Here is an 18,289-nt window from a genome sequence, read left to right on the forward strand (position 1 = left end):
TGAGCTCCAGTGCCTCCTCTGCACTTAGACTCTGGGTCTGGAGGCCGCAGTGGAGACAGTGTTACCCGCAACCCAGTACACCTGGCACTGCTGTCTACCTGCCTCCCCAGTGTCCAGGAGCCACCGGCTCCCAAACATCCCCATTATCTGCTGTACCCTCCTGCTTGCATCCTCACGGCTCTTGCCTAACAGGATTCTCAGGGAGCCCACCACCCCTATCTGACATCCCACCTGCTTAGTTGGCAGCTCATAAGCATCACTCTTTCCCCTTTGACTCCTTAGTTCCCATGACTCAGCCCCACTCAGATGTCCAATCCTACCACTTTCAGGACCAAAGTTCCATCACAAAGAACACCACTTCTGATTTAAAAGGCGTAAAGTGAAAGTGAAACTCACTCAGTCATGTCCAACTGAGCGAGTCCATGGAATTCTCCAGACCAAGAATACTACAGTGGATAGCCTATCCCTTCTCTAGCAGATCTTCCCGGCCCAAGAATCAAACTGGGGTCTCCTGCATTGCAAGCAGATTATTTACCAACCGGGCTATCAGGGAAGCCCAAGTAAAATGCAAACCATGGTCTCAACCAAAGCTGTCTTCAGGCCCAATTTCCAAAGTCAAAGAAGACTATCATTTCCCAACAACAGTTTAATATATATTTTTAATATTTTTCTCTTGGCTTTGCTGGGTCTTAGTTGTGGCGTGTAGATCTAGTTCCCTACTAGGGATCAAACCCAGGGCCCCGGCATTGGGAGCACAGTCTTAACCACTGGACACCAGGGAAGTCCTCCCCCCGACATTTTAGCCTGCACCCCGCACGGGTCCTTACACCACCCTTAACTTCCCTCTGTGGACCACGGTGCTCACCTCAGTGTCGTTACTGCCCTTTCCACCCCACCACCAGATATCTTAACAACTCCTCAGGCATCTTATAGTAAGGGAACGCCTATGGGTATAAAAATCACTTAATACATTAATGCATTTTTTCATGTTAACATTATTTACTAAAATCATTAATACCCAAAGCATGGACTGAAACAAAGATGAAGTTATTTAAAACTAATAAGGATTTATTTACTAGCTGTTCCTCTTCTCAGAGGGTAAAGCGTCTGCCTGCAATGCAGGAGACCCCAGTGTGATTCCTGGGGCAGGAAGATCCGCTAGAGAAGGGATAGGCTACCCACTGCAATATTCTTGGTCTGGAGAATTCCATGGACTAAAGAGTCAGACACGACTGAGCGAGTTTCACTCTCCCCTGGAGAAGGAAATGGCAACCCACTCCAGTACCCTTGCCTGGAAAATCCCATGGATGGAGAAGCCTGGTAGGCTACAGTCCATGGGGTCACAAAGAGACGGATACAACTGAGTGACTTCACTTGTTCCTCTTAGGAAGTAAAGATGACTACCACTTCCTTTCAAATAAAGACAAGCAAATGGGTTTCTTAGTGCAGAGCTGATGTTCCACAAATCATCTAGGATAATAATAATTATGATTTGCTTGGGGCTTACACATACAGTATATGCTACTATTGTGTCTTTTAACAAATGCAGAAATCATAGCTTGGAAGGGTTAATACTTGACTGCAAGGTCATAAATCTACAAAGTGATGACATAAGACTTGAATTCAGGTAGTCAGATGCTTCTAAGGAAGGAAGGAATTTCAAACAGAAAATGGTGAATTTCTCATTGCAGTGAAAACATATTCCCTTTAAATCTTGAAATAAGTCATCTACTCATAAATGTGTATCATAAATGTGTACCTACTTATGTGTTTCAAATAGCTGTGAAAAGAATAGAAGCAAAAAGCAAAGGAGAAAAGGAAAGATATATCCAGTTGAATGCAGAGTTCCAAAGAATAGCCAGGAGATATAAGAAAGGCTTCCTCGGTGATCAGTGAAAATAAATAGAGGAAAACAATAAAATGGAAAAGACTAGAGATCTCTTCAAGAAAATTAGAGATACCAAGGGAACATTTCATGCAAAGATGGGCTCAATAAAGGACAGAAATGGTAGGGACCTAACAGAAGCAGAAGATATTAAGAAGACCTGGCAAGAATACACAGAAGAACTGTACAAAAATGATCTTCATGACCCAGATAATCACAATGGCATGACCCCTCACCTTCCTTCTCTTGTATTTCTTGACTATATAAGTCCCTTTAACATTTGTTGTAAAGCTGGTTTGGTGGTGGTGAATTCTCTTAACTTTTGCTTGTCTGAAAAACTTTTGATTTCTCCATCAATTTTGAATGTGATCCTTGCTGGGTACAGTAATCTTGGTTGCAGAGTTTTCCCTTTTGGTACTTTAAATATATCCTGCCATTCCCTTCTGGACTGCAGAGTTTCTGCTGAAAGATCAGCTGTTAAAGATATGGAGATTCCCTTGTATGTTACTTGTTGCTTTTCCCTTGCTGCTTTTAATATTCTTTCTTTGTGTTTAGCCTTTGTTAGTTTCATTAGCATGTGTCTTGGCGCGTTTCTCCTTGGGTTTATCCTCTATGGGACTCTTTGGGACTCTTGGACTTGATTGACTGTTTCTTTTTCCACTTTGGGGAAATTTTCAACTATAATCTCTTCAAAATTTTCTCATACCCTTTCTTTTTCTCTTCTTCTTCTGGGGCCCCTATAACTCGAATGTTGGCGTGTTTGACATTGTCCCACAGGTCTCTGAGCCTATCCTCAGTTCTTTTCGTGCTTTTTCCTTGACTCTGCTCTTCAGAAGTCATTTCCACCATTTTACCTTCCAGCCACTGATTCGTTCTGCTTCAGATATGCTGCTGTTGATCCCTTCCAGAGTATTTTTAATTTCAGGAATTGTGTTGCTTGTCTCTGTATGTTTATTCTTTAATTCTTCTAGGTCTTTGTTAATTGATTCTTGCATTTTCTCCATTCCGTGTTCAGGTTTTTGATCTCTTTACTATCACTGTTCTGAATTCTTTTTCAGGTGGTTTGCCAATTTCCTCTCCTTTTATTTGGACTCTGTGTTTCTAGCTTGCTCCCTCCTTTTTGTAGTGCTTCTCTGCCTTTCATTACTTTTTAGCTTACTGTGTTTGAGGTCTCCTTTTCCCAGGTTGCTAGGTTGCATTCTTTCTTCTTTGTGGTTTCTGCCCTTCTACGCTTGGTCCAGCGGTCTGTGTAAGGTTCCTATAGGAAGCTCAGTTTATTGTTTGTTTTTCCTCTGATGGGCAAGGCTGAGTGAGGTGGTGATCATGCCTGCTGATGGCTGGGTTTGTATTTTTGCTTTGTTTGTTGTTTAGATGAGGCGTCCTGCACAGGGTGCTACTGGTGGTTGGGTGATGTCAGATCTTGTATTCAAGTAGTTTCCTTTGTGTGAGTTCTCACTATTTGATTCCCCCTGGGGTTAGTTCTCTGGTTGTCTATGAGCTTGGAGTCAGCTCTCCCACTCCAAAGGCTCAGGTCTTGAGCTCTTATCAGGAATAAAGACTCCACAAGTGGTTTATTATGGCATTGAGTGAGATTAAAACAAATACCCGAAAATAAGAAACCAAAGATGAACCCCAGACAAATGGCAGTTCCAAAACCAGGCAAATAACAATAATCAAAATAATGGAGTATACACATATGCATAAATCATAATAATCAAAATAATGAGTATACACATATGCATATACACCCGTAAGCAAAATCAAAACAGTCTAGCAAAAAAAGTACAACAGGCCTGGTGAACAAAAGAAACCAAAGGTTATCCATCAGTTAAGAACAAAACTAGCTAAAGCACAAACTAGAGAACAAAACCAAGGCAAGGGGCCAAGTGCAGAATAAAGCATGAGAACAGAGCTAACAAATGCGCCGAGAGGAAAGGAAAGACAGAAAGAACAGACACGCGAAGGCAAACGGGGGTAGAAGGAGCAGATTCGTGTACAGCGAAGCTTACCTGGAAGGGGGAGCAAACAGAGGAATAGATGCAGAAAAATAACGATGGCTTAAAAAATTAAAAAAAGAAAAAAAATTTTTTTAAAAAAGGAAAACTCCACAGAACTGCAAAAGCCCAGTGTAGACACAGACGTTTATAACAATAAAACATGGGGACTGAGAAAAAAGCTCAATAGCTTAATTAGATTTCATAGTGCCAATAAAATCTATAACAACCACAAGGGTGGGGGAGGGAAGAAAAAGAAAAGGAAAAAAGTAAAAAAAAAAAATCCAAAAGAATCTACAGAACAAGTCAAAAGATAAGAATAGTAAAGGTTTTTCTTGAGTCACTGCTCTCAGAGTCCTTTCCCGGGCTGGGAGTGATCATCCACCTCACCTCCCTAGGATGCCCTCCAACACTGTGCTGATCTCTGGGCCCGCTGAGGGGGCAGCTCAGATTCTAATCTGGTCCTGCTCCTCTGTGTTCCTGCCTCCAATGTTCACAGCTATCAGAACTGGTGCATTTTCTTTTGTGGGAACTCTCAATGGCCTTTTATATATTCCATTGACACAGAGTCTGCTAGCTGAGTGTGTGGACGTAATCTGCAGCTTGTACAGCTGGTGGGAAGGTTTGGGGTCTTCTTCCTTAGTCACACTGCCCCTTGGTTTCATCTGTGGTTTTATTTCCACCTCTGCATCTGGGTCCTCCCCTGGGGTTTGCTCCTGTGGCTGCCCTGGAGGGCTCGGGTTTGCCCCATGAGGGCCACGTGTGGAGGTGGTGCAGCTGCTTGGGTCGCAGCGGTTCTGGCAGCACCAGATACTCAGGGGAGCTGGCGGCGAGGGCAGCAGGAAACACAGTGCTCTAGAAGGGCATGGCAACGGTATTGGCCAACATACTCCAGTGTTCTTGCCTGGAGAGCCCCCTCCCTGACAGAGAAGCCTGGCAGGCCACAGGCCACAGGGTTGCAAAGAGTTGGACACGACCGAAGGGACCCTGCTTGCAGAGATGCTAGACTTCTTTCGCCTGTGGCAGCTCTGCCCTGTGAGGGTTGAGCGTGAGGTGGCGCAGCTGCTTGGCTTGCGGGGACCCTGGCGGCACCAAGTGTGCAGGGACATGGACTGCCTCTGCCACAGGAGTTATGGCCCGATCAGAGTCTTTTCTTGAGCCTCTTGTAGCTGGCCATCAGAAGGCCTTTTTCGCCAGTCTCTCCGTAGCTCCACCCATCCAGGCACTTAGAGGGCTCCCTTGCCTGGGGTCCTTCTCTGTAGATCGGCACATCAGTCACTTAAAGGGGCACCCTGGGTGTGGTCCTGCTTTGTAGTTCAATGTGTCAGCGTTTGATGGGCCAGCCTCTTTACAGTTCAGCTGCCGAAGCTGCGTGTGGGGAGAGAGAGACTATGGTGATGGCTCCACCCCCTATGCATGACTCAGCAGTATCGCCTTGCTTCCACAGCTGCCTGGCTTTCCTCCACAGGCATTTCCCACCACAGTCTCCTCCCTCATGTCCCCTCGACCCATCCCTGCACAGTCAACACCAGCCCTCACCCTGGGATTGCTCCACAATCCCCAAACTCCAGCTCCCAGCCGCTGCGCCTCCCAGCAGTCCCGCATTCCCGTCGGGGTAAGCATGGCTGCGGCAAGGGCCGTCTGATTCTCCCATTTAGGCTGCCACAGCTCAGCTGCTTCTCTCTCAGCCTGGAATGTTTCTCCTCTGCCTCAGACAGTTGCCCCCATGTGGGGCAGGACCCCTGCTTCAGTTCCCCACCCGCCGAGGGTAGGTCCAGTCCTACCAACACCCCTGTTTATCCCCCAGCTCCTTCATCCCACAGAGTTTTGCGTGGTTCCTTATTTTCTTTTCCGATGGTCAGGTCCTCCTGTCCACTCTCAGCTGGTGTTCTGCTTGCGCTTCTGTGTCTGAGGGTGTGTTCCTGATGTGTCCACGGAGAGAGATGCGCTCCACGCCCACCGACTCCTCATGTGTCCACAGAGAGAGATGAGCTCCACGCCTGCCGACTTCTCCACCTTCTTATTCCTACTTCAGTTCTCTTTTGCTAATAAGTTACTCAAACACTTGGTTGGTAAAAAAAAAATTAACGGCGCATTTTTCCTCATGATTCTGTGGGTTGACTGAGCTCAGCCGGGAGGTTTTTCTGCTTCATGTGCTCTCAGCTGGATCACTCACGTGACTGCTTTCAGCTAGGAGCTGGGCTGGACTGCCTGGATGTTCCTCCACAGGCTTTATCACTCAGTGAGGGTATCTCCTCCTCTGGGCATTCTCCAAATGGACTCTCAACTGCAGCAGCGGATCCTGGACATTCAGCTTGGCAGTTGGGTTTCAGAAGTGAGAAATGCAAGAGGACCAGCCCCAGAATGCAAACACTTATGGTAGCCATAAGGTCAAGCCCAGGCTCACCGCGGGAGGGGAAACAGAGCATGGATGCAGGAGCTGAGGCTCCCTCAGGCCACTGTGCGTCATCTGCCCCACTGGCTGACTCGCTTCCCCTTCATCTCTGTGAATGTGAACCAGTCCAAAAGGCTGTTGTTGTAATAGCCAGGATACTTCTAATTAGACATAACAAAAACTTGACCCAGAGAAACTAAGGCAAGAGCAAAACAAACCGACTATTGTGGCTGTAATCAGGCATAGTTGGGTCTAGGTGCTCGAATATTGTATTCAGGGCTCTCTCTCTAACTCTTGGCTCTATCTGATTCCATGTTAGCTTTATTTCCTGTCCCCTGGAGGAGGAAATGGCAACCCGCTAAAGTATTCTTGCCTGCAAAATCTCGTGGACGGAGGAGCCTGGGTGGGCTACAGTCCATGGGGCTGCAAAGAGTCAGACACGACTGAGCGACTTCACGTTCACTTTCACTTTCATGTAATGAAAGAAATCACCAACAATACATATTTAAATTGTCTTCACACCTTACAAACTCAAAAGGTTAGAGCTCTCTTCTGACTGTAATTTCCCAAAAGAGACTATTTGCCCAGAGTCTCCAGACAGGAGACATCTCCAGACACGTCTGTGTCTCTGTGGGAAGGATCCTTTTAGTCTTTTCACTAAGAGAACAGCTGTTCACTGTCATTAACGCTGCATAACAAATTGCTAAATTTTAAGTGGCTTAAAATAACATAAATGATCATTTTATTATATCGTGGCTTCTGTGGGTCAGAAACTTGAGGCTGGCCCTGTTGGATGGTTCCGACTCAGGAGGGCTCGAGAGGTTGGGGTGCCAGGTGACTGGAGCTGGAATGGGGTGGAGGGCGGAGGAGGAGCGGACGGGCGCCAGGGTCCCTCTCGGTGCCGCTCCAGGGCTGCTGCCCGCGGTCTCTCCACCTGGAATGACTGGGCTACTTCGTGGCACGGTGGCCTCAGGGCATGTGGCTTCCTTGGCAACAGTCCCCCAGTGAGAGTGCTCCAACAAACAGGTAAAAATGCATTCCATTTTCTGACCAAGACGTGGAGAGCACGTGGAAAATCACTTCCACTGGCCAATCCTGTCGGTTACAAGCAAGCCAGAAGAGGCTCAAGGGAAGAGAAACCAGACTCTGCCGGTGACGGAGGAGGGGGCACGTCCACAAAGCCATGTAGATGAAGTCGTCTTTTCTTTTCTTTATTTTTGACGGAAGAATAATTGCTTCATAATGTTGTGTTGGTCTCTGCCACACATCAACATGAATCAGCCGTAGGGATACATATGTCCCCTGCTTCCTAAATGTCCCTTGCACCTCCCAGCTCATCCCACCCCTCTAGGCTCTCACCAAGCCCCAGTTCAAGCCCCCCAGGGCATATAGCAAACTTCCGCTGGCTCTCTATCCCACACATGGTCGTGCGTGTGACCCTCTCCATGCATCCCACCCTCTCCTTCCCTCACCCCCACCCCCAGCCCCTGTGTCCACAAGCCTGTTCTCTGTGGGTAATAGTTTTGGGCCATCTTTGGAAATGCAATCCATCACAGCAACCCTCACAGGGCCCTGGCTGGGTGTATGAGCTTCACTTCTGACGTGTACCCTACACTGGCCCAGGTTATCACGATAGCATGCTGCAAACGTGTTTCTCTGACTTCAGATGGCCTTTACGTGAAGCACCCGTGATCTCCGTCTCTAAGCTGACTTGGTTTTGTTGCTGTCTCGTAGCTCATCCTTCAGGCCTATGTGTTAGCAGTGGGATGGAAACCAGTGTTAGTCCAGTCTTCATGCCCCACACTGGATTTCAACCCTGTTCCTTATCTCTGAAACTTCAGTCTGATTTGGCAAAAACCTCCACCAAAATTTAAATCAGTTTATTCTTAATTTTGTAACTTCAGAGAGTAAAGCGAATGAAACTCTCAGGCTTTCTTTTTAGTTCGCTTGTCAAAAGTGAATCCAAATAAAAAGAATAGATAAGTTTTAAGCAAAATAGAGTCACAAAAACTATGAAGAAGTCTTGAAAGCAAGCAGAGAGAAAAGACATATGGCATACAGATAAACAATAATTAGTCAGAAGGCAGCTGCTTCTAAAGCAACAATGTAAGCTACAGTACAGTGAACACTGCCAACATGCTGAGTGACAATGATTATCAAATTGTCAAGAACACGTCCACATCCAACTAAAACAAGTGACTGAAAATAAAACGTCACTGAGGGTATGCGCAAGACGGCAGAGTAGGAAGACCCTGCACTCATTTCCTCCCACGGACACCGCAAAATTACAACTTACAGAGCAACTGTCTATGAGAACAACCTGAGTACTAGCAGAAAAGATTTTCCAAAAGTAAAGCTATTATGGAGGAACCTCAGTGAGGTGACAGGGGCGGGGGGTGGGGCGGGGGGTGCGGGGGGCTGATGCAGAGACACACTATCAGTGGGACGTACCCCACCGCCGAGCTGGTAACCTCAAAACAGGAGGAACAGCACAATTGCGGAGCTTCTCCCCAGGAAGCGAGGCGCCACTGCCTCGCATGGGGCTCCCTGGCTGGGGTCCTGCACCAGGAGGACAAGCCCCCAGAAAACCTGGTTTTGAAAACTAGTAGGGCTTAAGGAATTCCCTGGTTGTCAAGTGGTTAAGACTCCAAATTTCACTGCAAGGGTTCAATTCCTGGTCAGGGAACTAAGATCCCACAGGCCGCTTGTCAAAAAATATATATTTAAAACAAAAGATCCCACATGCTGTGCAGCCAAAAAAAAAAAATCTACTTTGCAAACTAGCAGGGCTCATGTTTGGGAGCCGAGGGCTACAGGACACACGTGCAGAACCTCGCGCGCTCTGAGTCCCCAGGCGGAGACGTTAACCGGGAAGGAGCCTGGGTCAGACCCACCTGCTGACCTCGGAGATCTCGCCGGGGAGACGGGAGGCAGCCGGGACCTGCCCTGCGGATGCCGACGCTGGGGGCAGGCGCGTCAGGGACCTCACCCTACTGCCACACAGGAGCACCCGCACGGGCCGTTATGGACGGCTCCATCCAGCCTGCTGGTGCCAGAGACGTACTCGCCCACCCGCAACCCAGCGCCAGCCTCACGGCCCTCTGGGACAGGCAGACAGCCTCGCAGAAACCTGGCCCGCCCACCCGCAGGCCCTCGGTCACCGCGCGGGCCGGGGCCTCGGTGGACCGCACAAGGCTGGAGCCACGGTTTCCCCGCGGCATGGGTGGTCACAAACCAGCAAGGAACAGAGTCTAGAGTGATCCATACGGCAATGGGTCAGCATCCGAGACACCAATACGAACTCAAGCTTAGCTTGACATAGACATAAAGATTTACACAGAGAAATGCCTGCGGATGTGTGTATACACAGAGGTTAATATGCATGTCTGCTCCACCAGCTAAGAGGGCGCAGAAGCGGCGGCCAGCGTAATTAGCGCGCAGAAGTCAGTTTCCGGTAGCGTTCACTATTAGGAGGGCTCGTTAGGGCTCTTTGGAGAAATTACTCATTCTATGACGGGGGCAGAAAATAGATGAGATGAGGGACTTCCTTGGCGGTCCAGCGGTTAAGACTGCCTGCCACTGGAGGGGACGTGGGTCTGAGCCCCGGTCGGGGAAGATCCCACGTGCCAAGGGGCGCCTGAGCCCGCGCTGTACAGCCTGGGGCCACAGCGACTGGCGCCGCCGAGGCTGGAGCCCACGTCTGCAAGAGAAGCCGCCGCAGCGGGGATCCACTCGCCACAACCGGAGGAGCCCCACCCCCGGCAACTAGAGGAGGCCCAAGCCCAGCCGCAAAGACCCAGGGAGCCCCACCCCCGGCAACTAGAGGAGGCCCGAGCCCAGCAGCAAACACCCAGGGCGTCCAGAAATAAACGACTTTAAAAGAAGAAAATATACAAGATGAGCCCAGAGCATCTTATAGTGCCAGAAAACTTAAAAGTGCTGAAAAAAAACTAAACACTTGGCAAACTTGAAAGACAGAATTAAGTCGTATGAGGTTATAACCCAGAGTATAAAATAAATACGATATAAATAAATGATGAAATAAACATATAAATGGGGGAAATATGCAAATCTCCCATGCAGAACTGCAAATAATTTATGGAGACACCCCACCCTCAGAGAGGTAGAATATGACTTTCAAGTGTGGGCCACACATGGCGACTGCCTGCTGCAGCGAGAAGGTGGGAGAGCAGCAACTTGGCAGAAGAAAGATTTGAAAACACTGCCTTAGCCAAGTAATCCAGGCCAACAGCAGCAGTGACAGATGGTCTCAACAGTATGGCCCTTAGATGCGATGAGGATGCACCTTTACCTCCGGTGGTCTTCCCCCCAAGAACATATAATTCCCACAACATTTAATCACAAGGGGAAAAAATCAGACAATTCTCAATTGAGGGATATTCTATAAAATACCTGACCAGCACTCCTCAAAACTGTCGTTATCAGAAACAAGGTCCTATCTGGAAAACTATCTTAGCCAAGAAACCCTAAGGATACCTGACAGCTAAATGGAACGTGGTGTCCTGGGTGGAGCCTGGGGCAGAGAAAGGGCATCACATGAAGACCAAGGAGATTCAGGGTGGTGAAAAGTCAGACACAGCTGAGCGACTGAACAACAGTGAGGAGATCTGAACAAAGTGGTGGCTTTGGTTAATATGTTGCTGCCGTTCAGGTGCTAAGTCATGTCCGACTCTTTCTGACCCGTGAACTGCAACACGCCAGCTTCCCTGTCCTTCCTATCTCCTAGACTTTGCTCAGACTCATGTCCATTGAGTTAGTGATGCCATCCAACCATCTCATCCTCTGCTGCCTCCTTCTCCTCCTGCCTTCAATCTTTCCCAGCATTGGGGTCTTTTCCAACAAGTCAAGTCTTCGCATCAGGTGGCCAAAGTAATGGAGCTTTAGCTTCAACATCAGTCCTTCCAATGAACACCCAGGACTGATCTCCTTTAGGATGGACAGGCTAGATCTCCTTGCTGCCCAAGGGACTCTCAAGAGTCTTGTCCAACACCACAGTTCAAAAGCATCAATTATTTGGCCTTCTTTACGGTTCAACTCTTACATTTGTAAATGATTACCAGAAAATGATTACCATGGCTTTGACTATGGACGTTTGTCAGTAAAGTGATGTCTCTGCTCTTTTAAATACACTGTCTAGGTTTGTCAGACCTTGTAATTTCTTGTAATGGTTCTTAATTTTTAAGAAGTTAATCATAAGGGAAACTGTGGAGGGACTATCGTAATTTTTCTGTAAACCTAAAACGGTTCTAAAATTGAAATGTTATTTTTAAAACTGAAGTGAATGCTACCCAGAGAGAGGGAATGCCTGCACGCCTGATAAGAGAGCAGGTGGGTGAACAGTCAGAGCGATACCAGCAGGGAGGGTGACTAACGGAAGAACTGGTCTGCATCAAGCCGGCGATGACAGGGAAGCTTAGAGCTTTGTCATTCCAAGAGTGATGGCTCACCAGCAGCACTGTATCACCTGGAAACATTAGAAATGCAGAGTCTCGAGCCCACCCCAACCTACCTACAGAAAGAATCTGCATTTTAACAGGCCCTATGTGGGTGATTCACACGCACATTAAAATTTAAAAGGTACTAGTTCCGTGACTATCAAACATGGATTGCCTAGTCATCTTCTGTCCTCCCCAAACTTCGCCCCAGCAAAATTCTTCTATCTATAAATCTCAATAATTCAGTATTCCTTTTTTATTTTTAACTTTGTCAAGATTTTTAGGGATGTCCCTGGTGGTCCAGTGGGAAGAATCTGCCTGCCAATGCAGGGGACACGGGTTTGATCCCTAGTCTGAGGAGATCCCACATGTCCCAGGGCAGCTAAGCGTGTGCGCTGCAACCACAGAGCCCAAGGGCCTAGCGCCCGCACACCACCACAGGGGAAACCGCCACAGCGGGAGACCAGCCCTGCTCCCTGCGACTGGAGAGAGCCCGTAAAGCAGCAAAGACCTAGGGTGGCCACAAATTAATTAAAAATAAAGTATACTGTCATACAATTTTTAAAGATTATTTCTCATTTACTGTTATTACCAAATATTGATTACATTCCCCATGTTGTATGAAGCCTGACTTGCGCCCGAGTTTGCACACCACCCCCGACTCTGGTCTGCCCCCGTGCACCGGTAACCACTGGTTTGCTCTCTGCACATGAGTCTGCCTCTTTCTTGTTACAGTCACTGGTTTGTGGTCTTTTTTAGATTCTACATTTAAGTGCTCTCTTTCAGTTCAATAATTCAGTTTTTCTGATAGACATCACTTAATTACAAAAGCTGATGAACTCACGAGCAGCTCACACCAGCGCTCTGTGACAAACGAGATGAGATGGGGTGGGAGGTGAGCCTTCAAGAAGGAGGGGACATAGGTACCCCTACGGCTGATTCATGCTGATGTGCAGCAGAAACCAACACAGTATTGTAAAGCAAGTATCCTCCAATTAAAAATATATTTTTTTAAAAAACGTGATAAACTTACCAGGGATTAATTGTGAAAATATTTCTAATAGGGCAAATTACAGCCTGGATTTCCGGACAGCGCTTTTAGTCTTAATTTAAATTTTGTACTAGTTAATTATCCCTCAAACAGTTGGGAGAGTTAGCGTGGGGAGCTCTTTTTTTCAAAGGTGTTTATTGATCAGTTTGAAGTACTGGTATCAATAAATGTAACCTTCCTCCCCTGGTGGCTTAGTGGTAAAGAATCCACCTCCAATGCAGGAGACACAGGTTCTATCCCTGGGTCTGGAAGATCCCCTGGAGAAGGAAATGGCAATCCACTCCAGTGTTCTTGCCTAGGAAATCCCATGGACAGCGGAGCCTGGTGGGCTTACAGTCCATGGGGGTCACAAAGAGTCTGAAATGACTTAGCGGCTAGAACAAACCAACCCAGGAGAGAAAGAAAAAGCTTTCCCTCTGCCCAGATGAAGGTGTACTCACCTCTGTCTGCAGAGTGGAAAATCAGGTAATTACCAGTGAAATAAGGACTGTAAGCTGTAGATTACTCTCAGGAAACATTTTCTGAGTCTAAATGCACTTTTTAGTTAGCTCTTCCAATAGCATCATGCTAATTGGCTAATTTGGAAATGATATGAGACCCCATGTGCTTTAAAGAAAATCTGTTTGCTGATGTATTTATTTGCACCTGAGACTGTCTTATTGCTGGCAGGACAGATATTATTAAAACAGATTTTTTTCCAAACATGCATGAATTGGACTATCCCTAGTGTTTCAGGAGTAAGTATTAGCATTTTGAGTGATGGGAAATTGCCACTTAGCCAGGAAATAAATGAGCCTTAAAAAGATCCCATTATTTTTTACAAGGTTATTATTGTAAACGTTTCATAATAGAAGGAACGCCCTCCAGGTTCACCCTCGTTGTTGGTTTACGACCAGGGTGTTAACCTCCAAGCAGCCCAGCTCTTCACATCAAGCCACAGTGAGTTTTCATCAGTGGTTACTACATAAAACAAAATCACCTTTTATTGGTCCACACAATATTTTCAACAAGTTTCTCCGTGTGTTATTAACAGCTATTTTGTGAGGAAAATCTATTGGGTTTATTTGGGCTAGGAAACTGGCTTTCTAAAGCTTTCACGAGTTAAACACACTGTACTATTAACAAGAGCATCCTGAACTCTAGAAAGGTGATTTAGGTGAGGACACAGTGATATATCTGGATACTTATTTATACCTCACCTGAGGGTTTCACCCTGCTGTACTTGTTTCTCTGAGATGGCACTCATAATCCAAACAGACCTCCCCGCTAGCTTACCCGTGAAAATGTTCCTTTACAGTGTAATTGCTGCCACTAAATAAGAAAAGGAGACGCTCGTCGGATCGCGCTGGATTTCAGAAGTGCAGGGGTCTCAGTCTGCTCCCTCCGGCGAAACCTTTTTTCTGCAAGCGGAGCGGAGCCGCGCGCTGAGCCTCGGCGCCAGGTTTGGAAGTGCTCGGGCGCCCCCTGCCGCTGCGGGCGCGGAAGCTCGCGCCTTCGCGCTTCCGTCCGCAGGGCCGGGCTCTCAAAGGGACCCCACCCGCGTCCCAGGAGTGGCGGGCAGTCAGGCGGAGGCCGGAGCGAAGAGGCCGAGGAAGACCAGACGCAGGGAGGGAGAGACATCACCCTGCCTAAGGACCAGGTTGAGATTTGGCGCAGAGCTACTGTAATCTTCCGCCTGGCCTAGGTGTCCATCCATGAGCGGGTTGAACATTACACAACCGGAAGTGCGTGTGTATCCGCACTTTCCTAAAATGCTCCTGGTACCCAGGGTTCAGGGCCGCGCTGCTTACAATAGCAGAGACATGGAAGCAACCTGAACGACAGTCGCCAGGTGAATGGGAAAAGATGCGCCATATATATATATATATATATAAAATGGACGTTACCTATAACGGAATATTAGCCATTGAAACAAATGAAAGAATTCCATTTGCAGCCACATGGATGGACGAACAGACTGTCCTTCTGAGTGAAGTAAGCCAGACAGAGAAAGAGAAATATCACGGCATCCCTTATATGCAGACTCTAAAAAGAAATGATAGAAATGGACTTACAGGCTCACGGGCTTAAAAAACGAGCTTACGGTTGTTGGGGGGAAGGAATAGTTAGGGAGTTTGGGAAAGTCAGGTTAGGGTTGGAAAAACGGATAACCGACAAGGACGTATTGTATACCGCATGGAACTCTGCTCAACCGCCATGTGCCAGCCTGGATGGAAGGGGGTTTGTGGGGAGAATGGATACATGTGTATGCATGTCTGTGTCCCTCTGCTGTCCACCTGAAATTACCACATTTTTAACTGGCTATACTCCAATACAAAATAAAAAAGCTTTTGAAAATAAAATGAGAGTGTGTAGCTTTCATCGTGATTTCAAAGGTCCACGTTACCGGGGTTACTCTCGGTCTGCCGCCTTCCCTACCCCTTCTGTGGCAACGTCAGCATTCCTGTGGGTGGTCCTCCTCCTCACCTCCAGACTTCCCACATTCTGAGCTCTTCTCCTTCAACAATCGTATTCTCCACCAACATCAGTCACCCATGCCCGCTGTCACATCCCAAACATTACCGCCGACGCCACCACCTCCAGGATCTCAGATGCAAGCGTTCCACCCTCGGATCCCCGTCGCCTGTTTTCCTAGACTGTGTGTGTGTGTGACCCGCTGGGATGGTCCGATCCATTGACTCTGCCGTTTTTCACACCCTTTCATTTCTGAGCATCCTCTTTACCCACCTTAGTTTCCACGGTGGGCACCACAGTCACACCCTCGCATGCACTCAGCTCCTTTACCCTCCCACCATCTTACTCACCAGGTGAGATTCCTACCCTGGCTAAATCCAGAGCTCCACTTACTCCAGATCTGAAGTCCAGCGGTTGCAGATGAAGAAACTAACTGAACATAAACACAAAACTGAGTGATCGATCTCACCTTACATTTGTAATCTCCAATTTCAAGAATTCTGGCAACTTTAGTATATTATTGATAAAACAGGACTTCATCAGAATTTAAAACTTCCTTTTAAATTTAAAAATATCTTCACAGCCCAAAGCTGATAAGGAACTTGTATCCAGAACACATTTTTTAAACTCTCAAAACTTAATAATAAGGAAACAAGTCAATTTTTAAAGAAAAAAAAAAGGCAATATATTAGAATAGACACTTCACCAAAGAAGGTACTGGCATGAACAATAAGGAAGAAAGATGGTAAATATCATCAAGTTATCACAGAAATACAAACCAAAACCGCAGTGTGCTATTACTATGCACCAACAGGATGAATGAAATTCACAGAGAAGAAACTGACAAGACTAGGAGCACTAAGGCTCCTTAAACTGCTGGTGAAAACACAAGCCGGTACAGCCATTCCGGAAAACAGATCTTCAGTTTCTCGTAAAATTAAACATGCACTTCCCATATGGCCCAGCAACCTTACCGCAGGTATTTCTCCAAGAGAAATGAAAACTTTTCTTTGTACAAAACCTATACATGATTATTCATGGCGGCTTTTTTCAGACTTGCCAAAAACTGGAAACAACTCAAGACAGGTCTTTAACTGGGGAGTGGATAGACAAATTATAGCCTGTCCACGCGGTGGAAAACCGCTCAGGACTAAGAACTCAGCGCTGACCCACGCAGCGAAGCGGATGGGTCTCAGAAGCATCGTACTGAGTGAAGCAGCCTGCTCTCAAAGGGCTAGCTACAATCTCCACGAGTCCACCGATAGGACGTTTTGAAAAAGGTGAAACTACAGGACAAAAAGCAGGTCAGCTGCTGCAGGGGCCAGAGTAGGAAGGGAAAGTGACGAGCTTCTGAGACGCGGCTCAGCGTTCCTGCGTTTTCTTTGTGACGGTGGTTACACACCTCCATGCATCAGTCAGCACCCGTGGGCTTGCATACTTTAAAAGAGCAGATTTCAATGTACATAAATACATGTCAACAAGTCTATTTAAAAGCTGATAGAACTTATCACAGCATTAAAACAAAAACCACAGAAGCAAGTCTGATAGAAGATGGGAAACATCTCAGCATGGAAGGTCGGGATTTGTTGCTTTCACTGCCAGGGTCTGGGTTCAATTCCTGGTTGGGGGACTAAGATCCCACAAGTTTCACAGTGTGTCCCCCCAAAGTATATATATGAAAAACTAAAAAGTGTTTACTGAGATAAAGAAAAGCTTAGTGAATGCATGGATATACCATATTTATTGTTTTGACGTCACAGCATTATCATGAAAACTGAAACTAAAACCATGAGATGATAGGGGGATAGATGGAATAAAACTATCAAAGTGCTAAAAATATTTTAATCTACAACATAGGTATAAAGGGTTTTCACGATTTTTTTACTTTTATAAATTCTTTAAATTTTTTAATAAAATATTAAAATAAAATGTAAGAAAATGGAAAGCTAAAAAGTGTTTACTGAAATAAACAAAAGCTAAATAAATGCATGATGGACCATATTAATTGTTTGGAAGTCACAACATTATCAAAATGTCAGTTCTCCCAATTAATCTTTAGAGTCAATATGATCACAACAAAAAATCCCAGCAGACTGTATGGGTGTGCATATTTTAAAAAATAAAATGAGGAGCTCTGCTCAAAGCTATGGAAAAGTGATAGGCTGGCCATGATAGGTACTCTGAATTACCTAGAGCAGTAGGCCAAGGGGAATTGTTGAATCTGCCAAAATCAAATCATCCTTCAATAAAAAATAAATTAATAAAAAAACAAACAAAAATCAGCCACAGACGCCTGGTTAAGGAAACCGAGAATCGCGAGGAGGCGGACAAAGCCGAGAGGCCGCTGTAAGGATCCCATGAGCAGGTGGGGACAGAGGGCTGCTTAGGAGCAGGTGAGATGAGCTACAACCTAAACGCAGGGCTTCCGATGGTATTTCCTGAGCTAAAACGGTGCCTAAGAGCTCCATAACCATCGAAACCAGCGTTCAGGCTGGGAGGGAAGCCCTTTGTTATTTCCCTCTTGTAAGTAAGAACGCCACAGCTTTGTAAGGGTCGGAGTCTCCCAGTCACAGAGGCAGTGGATGGCAGGCTGATCATTCACACCAACCATGCCTAACGCTCCCAATTTGCTCCTCAGAAGGGGAATGGCTGATGAACCAACATCTAAGCTCTAGAACACTTCTCAGGGGCTTCCTCCGCGGTACAGAATCTGCCTGCCAAGGCAGAAGCCCTGAGTTTGACCCCTCCTCCAGGAAGACCCCACGTGCTGCGGAGCAACATCCCCTGCGCTCTAGCAGCCGGGGGCTGCTACCACTGCGGCCCAAGCCCCCAGGGCCTGCGCGCCGCAACAAGGCCACCGCGATGAGAAGCCCGCGCTCCGCAGCAAAGAGCAGCCCCGGCTGGGCAATGGAGACCCGGCACAGGCAAAGCCAAATAAATACACAAAAATAAAACTTTAAAAACAAAACACTTTGTAGTCAGAGAAGCGTAAGGATGAGACGAGTACGACATACTAGGGACCACGATCTCTGCAAATGGGAATCAAGAAATCAG

This window comes from Capra hircus, chromosome 1 (genome assembly GCF_001704415.2).
Source record: "Capra hircus breed San Clemente chromosome 1, ASM170441v1, whole genome shotgun sequence".
NCBI classification, from domain to species: domain Eukaryota; kingdom Metazoa; phylum Chordata; class Mammalia; order Artiodactyla; family Bovidae; genus Capra; species Capra hircus.